Raw genomic sequence first — 11083 nt, forward strand, 5'->3', positions numbered from 1 at the left:
AAAAAAAAACAACAACAACATGAGAGTTGCGAGTTCAAGTTTTATTTGGAACACCATGAGGACTGCAGCCCGGGATACAGGTAGATGGCAAATGCCCATGACAAGAGACAATTTGTAGTTGACAACCTGGATCTCCACACCCTTAGACTCTTAGATCTTAGACCCTTAGATCTCCACACCCTTCAGTAATCACGGATATATCCAGACAAGAGATAAAGAAAGCTTTAAGCAGAAAAGTCTTAGCAGGTTGAGTTGGAAAGACTCTGCTCAAAACACTGATGAATTTCAGAGGCTTCCATGATTTCACTCAACTTGCAAAGGCCAAGGGCACCTTTCATCCATGATCAAGTCAGCACCGCAAGATAGCACTAAGGTGTCTTCATCAAAGAATGTGAAAAATTTAGGTCCCTGAAATGGTGCCTTGGAGAAAGAAAATAACTTGAAATTCTGGAGTTTTTGTAATTTGCAGGAGATTGAAGCCTGAGCATTAAGACAGATAGCCCTAAGATAGACGTCTTTCAAATAGATATGTATTAAGAAGACCTAGTCTTGTCCTGATCTTTTCCTTTTGGTGGTGAAGGGATCTTGGCCTACAGGCTGCTTTGAATTTGTAGTTAAGAATTTCTAACAATGTTTTCAATGATGTAGGACTATATAGGTTATATGCTTAAGTGAGCTTTGGTAGTTTCCACCTTGTAAAGAATTTATTTCATCCAAGTTTTTTAATTTATAGGCATGCATTGTTTGTGATATTGTCTTACTCTTTTAATGTCTTGAGACTGTAGTGATGTCGCCCTTTTCATTCCTCACATTGGTAAATAGTGTCTTTTTTTTTTTTTTTTTATTAGTCAGGCTGAAGCAGTCTGACATGTTTGACATCTCGGGCTGAATAATTCTTTGTAGTATGGGGCTTGCCTTTTTAGGATGTAGCATGTTTAACAGCATTCCTGGCCATTACTTGCTGATGCCAATAGCACTGTCCTCCCATCCCTAATCCTGCCCCTGTTGTGACAACCAAAAATGTTTTGACATTGCCAAATATTTCCAAAATTGCTTCTGGTTGAGGACCACTGCTTTAGACAACCAGTTGTCTTTTAGAGCAATTAAAAAGAAGATAAAACTATATATTTTATATTTTTCTTTAATTTTAATTATATCTGTAAAACTTCATTTTGTGTGTGTGTGTACGTGCAAATATGGTTGCTATCATAGTCTTTCTGTTGAGGAAGTTTTTTAACCTTTAGTTTAGTGCAGGTCTGCTGATAATAATTTTTCTCTTTCTTTTTTTTTTTTTTTTGATCTGTCTTAAAAGGTAAAATTTCCCTTCATATCTGAAAGACATTTTCCCTGGTGTAGTATTCTGGATTAACAGTATTTTTCTTTCACTGTTTTAGACATGTATCCATTGTATTCTGGGTTGTATGGTTTCTAAGTCCCCAACTGTAATTTTTAATTTTATTTCTCTGTATTGTATCTCTTTTCTGTGGCCACCTTCAATATTTTCTTTATAATTTTAACTTTCCAGCAGTTTTAATATGATGTGTCAGGGTGTATATTTTTTAATATTTATTCCTGCTTGAAAAATCTTTGAGTTTCTTGGATCTGTGGTTTGGTGTAGATTTTTTTCTTTTTTTAAGGTTCAGCCATCCTTTCTTCAAATATTTCTTCTGCTATTCTCTCTCTTCTTCTGGAATTCCAAATCCCTGCTGAAATTTTCTATCTGTTAAGTCATGTTTTCCACTGGAACCTTTAGTATTATGATTATTGATATATTAGTCAAATTTACTTTAAATTTCCTCTCTCATAGTTCCAACGCTAACATTCTCTCTGAATCTCGGTGTGTTTTTTTTCTTCCATTTTATTAATACATGTCTCATATGTCAGGCATCTTGTATGGAAAAACAGAGTTTATGATAAAGAGAATTATACCTCAAAATGAGCGTTTTTTTCCCTGCTAGGTCAGCAATGTGATGTGTTGAGTTAATCTAACCACTAGTTAAGGTGGGCTTGGGTTTTATTGTTCCACCTTCAATATACAACTAGTTTTGATTTTCTCTTGTGTTACCTTATGCTTAGGGTGTGGGCTGGAAAAGTAGAGGTATCTTCTCAATATTCCTGTTGCTCTCATAGCTTCCAACCATTCCTCTGAAACTGCATCTCAAGGGGATCTCTCTCCATGCTTTTGCCTTTCCTTTTGCTTGTTATCTGGTACTCACTAGCTTGGGAGTGAGCACTGGAGGGTTCTTAGTCATTCTGGCCCAGCCTCTTTTAGGCAAGCCTCGTATTCTTAGGCCTGGAGAGTGAGGCTTTCTTAGACCTTCAGCCTCACTGTGACAGACAAAATTTCTTCCTCATATCCTTGGTATGTCTTGAGAAGATGAGAGTCTTCTGATCCTCTTCCAGTGTGTGTGCATGTGTGCTAAGTCACTTCAGGTGTGTCCAACTCTCTCTGACCCTATGGACTGTAGCCTGCCATGCTCCTCTGTCCATGGGATTTTCTCCAGGCAAGAACACTGGAGTAGGTTGCCATTTCCTCCTCCAGGGTATCTTCCTGGCCCAGGGAATCTTCCTGGCCCAGGGATTGAACCTGCATGTCTTAACGTTTCCTGCACTGGCAGGCAGACTTTTTACCACTAGTGCCACCAGGGAAGCCCCTCTTCCAGTGTAGGAGCCCTCTGATTGTAATAGCATGGGATCCTGGGCCTAGAGAGTTTCCTGCCCTTCCTTACCCAGAAGTGTCGGAATTGTCTGTCCTCCCCTACTTCTATCTTCACTCAGTATCAAAGGCCCCTGGAGGCAATAGAGTTTGCTGTCCCTTCCCCAGAGACTTGAAGCTATATATTATAGGTGAAGAGGGTCTGCACAGGACCCTTCCCTACAGTGGAGCTTACTCCCCTCCATCAGGCCTTCACCACCAAGAGAGTCTCTCTCTGGTCTCTTTCTTTTTCCTAAATCTTTCTCATCAGTACCCAGTAGAGCATGGAGAAGAGACTGAAATTGAGGGCAAATTCATTTTTTGTCTGAGGTTCCCAAGGGTTTGGTACTGTCACGCTAGCCCTCACTTGGCCTTCAGCAATTAATTTTAGCTGAATTCTTATCATTTTGTGTTGTCTTTGATGTCTCTTTTGTGCCCACATCCTATCTTTCCTTGATGGGTACAGTCTTTCCATGAATTTCAGTCTACTTAACTATTAACTAGTCTGCAGCTATAGATAGGGAGACCAACCATTCCTTATTGCCTGGGACTGAGAAGTTTCCCAGGATGGGAGATTTTCAGTACTGAACACGAGAAAGTTCACTTGGTCACCCTAAGCTCAGATCTCTGATAGGTTCAAGAAAAGTTATTTTGTAGTTTTTCTAGTTGTTAAGGTGAGAGCAATGCTCTTTCTAGATTTCTGCATCTTCAGCAGAAGCCAGATTACTGAAATATTTATACATACTGAATCTGAACAAAGATGGTTCTTGAGGTAGTAAGAAGCCATATGGGGAAACATCTGTTCCTTACTAAGGCAAAGGGGTTCTTGTGAAATCTTTCCTAAAATAGAGAATAAGAAAGTGAGTTGTCTCACTATTTTTTTGCTTGTCAGGAGCAGATTTATCTCATTACTTAAATGAATTCTAGTTGAAGAGCTGGATTCATACCTGTTCTTTCCAAAACTCTTGGTTCATTTAGCTGGCACCAGGTTTGAACTTTTCTCCCCTGGAGGCAAGCATCTTCCTAGATATTTCTGAGTGAAACTTAAAAATTTATGGTCTTTTGTGGATGAGGAAGAGGCGGAGTGTAGCTATAAGCTATCTACAACAAGAATACTGACCATTTCTGGGTGGATGTGTAAGTATTCATGCACATGCATGTGAAACGTTGCTGTCAAATGCCTGGAGACATTTGATTTATATTGCTATGGGTGCTACATTTAGTCTTGGCATTTTTGTTGTTGTTGTTTTGTTTCAGGTATGGAAGCCAGGAGTGTTTATGACCCCTACAGCCTGCATTAACGGTTGTGAGGCACTCAGCGTCAAGGCAATGCTCTGTATTTTGTGAGATAAGGAAGCCTCTATCATTTTCTCACTCTTTTACATATTCTTGAGTATCCAGGAGAGATACTTATGACTTCTTGATGAACTTAAAAGCTGTATATGTGTTATCTTCCTATTAAATGGTCAAGATAGTTTGTTTATATAGTAAAAACAGCACAGAAATCATAAGACCAGGAACATATATAATCTCAACAGCTATGAGGTTTATATGGCTATAGATAGAATTATTTTAATAATAATAGCTAAGACTTCTGTAACATTTGTTATATGTCAGGCATTATTCTGAGAGTTTTACATTCATTAACACGTTGAATCCATACACAGACAAAATCCATAATGACTTCATAAGTATGATGCCAGCTATTATTATCCACATATTGCAGATTAGTAAAATGAACAACAAGGAAATTTATAGTGTGTTCAAGGTCACACTGATAACAAGTGGTGGTATTGGGACTTGAGCCTGTGCAATCCATTTCCAGAGTTCTAACCACTATGACAGTGGTCAAAGACACATAAAATACAAAAGAATCATAAAATAAACCAAACTGAAGAAAAACAAGTGCACAGATACAGAAAACAGAGTAGTATTTACACAAAAGGAAGGGAAAGGGGGGAAGGGGGAATGGGTTAAAGGGGTCAACTGTATGTTGACAAATAGAAACTGAACTTTTGTGGTGAGCAAGCTGGTGGGTGTACAGAAGTTGAAATATAATTTTGTATGCATGAAGCCTACATTGTATTCAGTATTATAAACTATATTACCTCAATAATGTTTACGCTGCTGCTAAGTCGCTTCAGTCGTGTCAGACTCTGTGCGACCCTGTAGACGGCAGCCCACCAGGCCCCCCCGTCCCTGAGATTCTCCAGGCAAGAACGCTGGAGTGGGTTGCCATTTCCTTCTCCAATTAATGAAAGTGAAAAGTGAAAGGGAAGTCGCTCAGTTGTGTCCGACCCTCAGCAACCCCATGGACTGCAGCCTACCAGGCCCCTCCATCCATGGGACTTTCCAGGCAAGAGTACTGGAGTGGGATGCTGTTGCCTTCTCCAAATAATGTTTATAATTATTTTTTTAAAAGACACAGAAGAGGTAAACATTTCAACCTGCAGTGGGGTGTATGGGAATGGGATGTATGTGTATGTGAAAAAAGGATTTTAAAAATCACTTTGATTTTAGGTTATGTGCCAAACAAAGACGTGCAAAAACAGAAAGAGGACATGCTAAGGAAAAGGATTCAGAAAATTGTACAGTGATGCCTTGAACTTTGTACAAGTCAGTGGAGTATGAATTACACAGACAAGTGTGATCAAATATTTGATGGAAGCTTCCTGATGCAGATAGCCTGGTAATCACATTTCTGATGGAAATGTGGGAAAAAAAAAAAAACTTGCAGGAAGATTACTACTTCTGTGTCAAGTATTTTCTGCATAAAGTACTTGAATTCTTTCAGTTTCAAAATTGAAGATTAGTAAGAAACTTCTTGCCATACAGAAAAAAAAAAATTGATGCTGAGAAATTTTACCAGTCCTATTTATGATAAAGTGGGAATAAAACCAATGAATGGTATGTATAAAGAACTTTGGTTTGAGAGTGACAAAGGACATTATCAACTCTCATGAAGCGCAGTAAGATTTGCAAATGACTAGAAAATCTCATCACCTTCCAAACCAGTTCTGGTAATCCAGAGGACACACAGGCAAGTTGGACAGTCAAGTCTATCTACAACTTTTATGAGTCTATAGCAGGGACTCTGACTTTCTACAGGAGTAGGATGCTTTGAGGACTTGTGATTGGTTTTCCAGCCAAGTGATTGTTATAACAAAGTATAGTTTATAACTGTGGATGGGATGAAGTCTTAACCTAGCCTGAGAGTAATCACTAATATCCTCTTTATACCTACAGGGTGACCTAGATGCTTTTATACAGCTCTTAAAGTGACACTCATATGAACCTGGTATCCTCACAAAGGCAAAAAGTGGTTGTATTTGCATCTTTTCCTTGTCAAAGTAGGAAGTTTCCCCTTTCTTTTAACTTCAGGAAAAAAGCAGTAACTTTTTGTATTGTACGCTTTTTCTTGTTAAAATTTAAGATGGTTGTTTTTCAGCTTTGCGGGTATTTTTACATTGGGCTGTGTCTGGCCTATTAAGACACTGATATCAGAAACTTAAGCAGTTTTTCTTAACTCTGAAAGCTATTTCATTTTGTGAGCTAATTACATTAGAAACTAAAGTTGAAGAAGTTATATCGTATAGCTTTATAACTTTTTGCACTTTCTACTTTGGGGATTGACTTTAAATGATGGTGGTACGATCATGGTGGTTAAGCTTAGTGGCATTTGATGTATGTGACTCAATGGAAGGACAGACAGTGATATCACTGCTTTTGAATATAAATGTATAGTGATAACACCATGTAATCCCCACTGATATTAAGAAATTGCCAGGAAATTATAGGAAATTTCTGCATGTTGCTTCCAAATTACAGCCATTCTCCTCCCCATAGATGACCACTATGCTAACCTGTGTAATAATTCAATTTTTAATACCAGCGGTTCTCATAGTATGGCCTGACATCTATATCATCTGGGAATTTGTTAGAAATGCAAATTCTTGGGCTCTTTCCCAGATCTAATACACTTACACATTTTTGTAGGATGTATATTTAATATGATTAAAGTATGAAGCATTGATTCTCAAACTTAAGCACCTATCAAACTTGTGGCCTATTAAGACACAGATCCTGGGTCCTACACTTACCGTTTCTGATGATCTCTTTCTGTTTTATTCATGAATTTTAATTTTCCTATGTGCTGGATATATTTGACTCTGCGCTAATCATTGCACTTGAAAGGTTGTTTTGTAGGAAGAACTGTGAGACTTGTCTGTCCATGGGATTTTCCAGGCAATAGTCCTGGAGTGGATTGCCATTTCCTCCTCCAGGGGATCTTCCCAACCCAGGGATCAAACCCGGGTCTCCCGCATTGTAGACAGACGCTTTACCATCTGAGCCACCAGGGAAGTCCTGTAATGAAAATGCTTTGCTCCAAAGAGTATTTGTGTTTACTTCTGCCAGACACCTAAGGGCACTACCTGTCTGGGACCACCTGTTCAAAGTTTGCTATTTCCTGGATAATTCAAGGGATTGTTACTCTGTTTTCATTCTCTTCAAGTTAATTCCATTTTTGTTCACCTTCACTCTGAGATCCTGGAACCCAAATTGTTGTAGGGGAAGGTCTCCTGTCAGACTCTCCAACTTGCATGGACACGGAATTTAGTTTTCTATCCCCCTCTACATAAAGGCTGTCAGAATGGAGGTTCTAGTTTTCTGGGATTATCGTCAGGAGTGTTTACTTCTCTAGATTGTTGACTTCTCTTTACTTTTGCCTGATAATTCCTTACTATTTTATAATCCCTTTGATGTTTTTAAAAAGATTATTTCAAATATATTTTATCCAGCTTTTCAGTTGTTTTCAGCTGTAGGCCTGATTCAAACAGCCTGAACCACCATTAGCAGAAACAGGAAATCTGGAAAATACATTTGTAATGCACAGCAGTTTATCTAAATACTGTGGTTTTTCAAAACATTAAAAATACATGGATGTTGAGGCCCTTAAGAAAAGACTTCTGTTTTTAGCTTATACCTTTATCCAGACATGGGACACACAAGATGATTTTGATACAGAAACTTTCCTTGTGAAAAGATTCCCAGGGTTTCATATTTATGACTATTAACCACTCCAAACTGCTCTTATTTTTACTAGTGGGTTCCAAGGAATGCTTCCCACAACCAATTCAGAAAGCCTCACAAAATGCAGAGATGTGCCTAGTACAGGATCTATGTCACAGTTTGTGGCACTTTCTTTGAGGTTTGATTTTTCCATAGCTTTAACAAGTCTGGAGACATGAAATTTGGGAAGCATAAATGGTTTACACTCTTATCGCTAGGAAAGTTTCTGTTTGTGATAGCACATGGAGTGTCCCAAACTTTATTTACTGTCAGATTCTAATGATTTGATGGATAATATTTTAACCACCTCCCTCCCCCCTCCAAAAATATGTCATATCATCTCTTTTCCCTATGTTAGGTTGATCCCTTGAGGTAGGCAAGATTCTCAGTGAGAAAATACCTCTTCCCAACCTGTTCCTGATAACTCAGAACACCTGCTTTCTGGGCAAGGATGAGTCTGTTATATTTATCTTTAGATATCTTTTGAAGGGGTCTGGAAGTAGAAATACACTACTCCTGCATTTAGCACCTGTTCCCTTCAGCTCAGACTCAAGAGAAGCATATATAGATAGGACTAGGGACTATGGTTAGAGCAGGGACAGCAGGGACCAGGAAGTGTCTTCAGGGTTTAGGGAATGGATCATTTCTGTAACAGCTCCAGTTAAATGACCCAACTGTACTTAATCCTGTTTCTTGACCTTTGGAAGGTAAACTGGTAGGCTTTTCAGAGGTCAGAGGTTGTTATAATTTGGTGAGATACTTGAATACTCTAATTAGTGCATAATAGTTAGGATTTATAATCATCCCTGTAGGCTAGGCTTGGGGCAGGAATGAACAAACTCTGACAGTTATTTCTAGAGTCCTTCAAGGGTGCTTGACAGTCACTTGATGAATTCCAGGATTCCCTGAAAGCAGTAATGGTTGACTGTGATAAGGGCCCATGACCCCTGGAAGACTGTGAGTCAGGATAAATGTCAGAATTTAAACCTGACAGTAGCAAGAATTAGCTTATCTCAGATGAAGGCTATAACTCAACTAGCTAGAATGCCTTAAGGAGGTATGACAGGTGCTGCTCCCTAGTGCCTTTCTTTTCTCTCTGTGAGATGTGCCCTGAATCTGTGGGTTTATGGGACTAATGCAGGAGGGGAATCCCACCAGATTACAGGGGCACTGAGTCTCTTCAGTTTCAGTTTGTTTCTTTATCAGTTTAGAGGGTGATGTCATTGATAGATAAACCAGTAAATCTGTACTCTAGCTACCTTGTTACAGTACCTAAAGTTCATGTTTTGAATACAGACCTTCAAACTGAACCAAAGAATATAGAAACTCTCCAGTTCAGAGCTACACATAACAAAGGGCCTTTCCAGAGGGCTTTTGCAGCCATGACCGTCTTAAATTACAAGTCATGATCCACCCCTTAGTTGATAGCTTTTGTCTAGACCAATACGGTGACTCCAGATCAACATGCTGCCATTGCTTTCATAGAACTCATCACTTAAAAACAGAAATAATTATTTCACAAATAATAAATTTCTTTAATATAAATCCCCAGTTTATTACAAGGCATGGAGAGCTGGGACCACATGAAATTCACTTAGTTTAGCCACTTCCTTATGGATATATCTTATTGAATCCCATGTGTTTTGGGAATTGTCTGGGATTTAGGTATTTTCCCTGTTTAATAGCACATGGTCCTTCTTCCTTCCTAACTAGAATGTAATATTAAGAAGATGTGGTTTTAGACCACTATATATCTTATGGCTACCATTTCTTCAGCGTTCAGTTCAGTTCAGTCACTCAGTCATGTCTGACTCTTTGCGATCCCAGTCCTGCCTGTCCATCACCAACTCCTGGAGCTTGCTCAAACTCATGTCCATTGAGTAGGTGATGCCTTGATGCAACTCTTCAGCATTAGGGTTATATGTGTGTGTGTGTGTGTGTGTGTATAAGCTTTATCACAGATCTCTATAGTGCTTTGTTAATCTAAACTTTGGAAATTATAAATTCTGTTTTGGATCCTAATAAGGATTTGGGGGAGCCATTTAGTGGCTCCCAATGCTGGTCTAGGGAACCCCACATAGCAGCTCCTACTGTATTTCACAGGCAGCCATTGGATTGGTTCTCGTATCCAACAGGTAGGAGAATTAGGAGTGGGGCTACACTTTTTGCCAAAACCCAGAGTCCAGTTTTTGGTACTTAATATGGGTGTTATAGGATAAGATCTTTATAAGCATCCTTGATGTTACAAGTGCTAGTGCCTATTCCCTTCAGCTCAGACTCAAGAAAAGCATATATAGTTAGGGCTGGGGACTATGGTTAGGACAGAGACAGCAGGGACCCGGAAGTGTCCTCAGGGTTTGGGCAATGGATCATTTCTGTAACAGCTTCAGTTGAATGACCAACTACAGTTAACCCTGTTCCAGCTGATAGAGATTTCATAAGTCTAGTGTGCCCCCATCCTCACTTCTGTCTTCTCTTATAACTAGAGTAGGACCTTCATGATCACTTTTAAATTTACCCTTTGCATAAGCTATACAGGTTCTGAAATTTACCTGGGTTTTTACTTGGCATGATATGATTCCCCATCCTTCATTTGTTCTGATATGAAGTATAGATCTTCACAGTTGAGATCTGTATTATTCTATATATGCAGCTTCTATACTAATTAGATAACTTGGCATATTGACAAATAATATGCAATTTAGTCTTTTGAGGAAAGTCAATTATCACAGGTGGTCTGAATTACATAAGATGTCTAGTGTGATCATTCCTTCAAGACAGCTGCTGTCATAACCAGTGATGTTGTATTAGAATAAGGACCTCTAGCTTATGGCTATAACCTTATTTAAATTGGTATTATAGCCAGACTTTCTAGAATTTATCTTCACTATCTCTTATCTTAATGTGGGTTACAGATAATCTCTTTGAATTTTTTCCATAAAGACTTAGCTCCAGCTAATAGCTGTGTGTTATTGGTATAGAACTTTTGGCAACACTGGGTCAGGGCTTCTAGTTCAAGAGTCCCCAGACTCTTGGTGATCATCCACTTTACTAGGAACTACTACATGGAATAATACAATAAATACACTTGTCCTACTGCACATCTTTGTGTAACTACAGTGAAATTTTCATTGAGAAGACTTTCAAATGAGGATGATCTCAAGAACCCTAGGAAGCACAACCAGTGTTCTCAAGGAAGGGAGTGGTCCTCTCATTGGTTTGGGCAGCCACCCAGCCAGTTTCTTCTTTCACATCCTTCCAAGCTTTTTCTGAATGGCTGGAGAGGATCAGCCAATGGTACAAATTGTTATGGAAGGA

This window comes from Capricornis sumatraensis, chromosome 1 (assembly GCF_032405125.1).
Source record: "Capricornis sumatraensis isolate serow.1 chromosome 1, serow.2, whole genome shotgun sequence".
Lineage (NCBI taxonomy): Eukaryota > Metazoa > Chordata > Mammalia > Artiodactyla > Bovidae > Capricornis > Capricornis sumatraensis.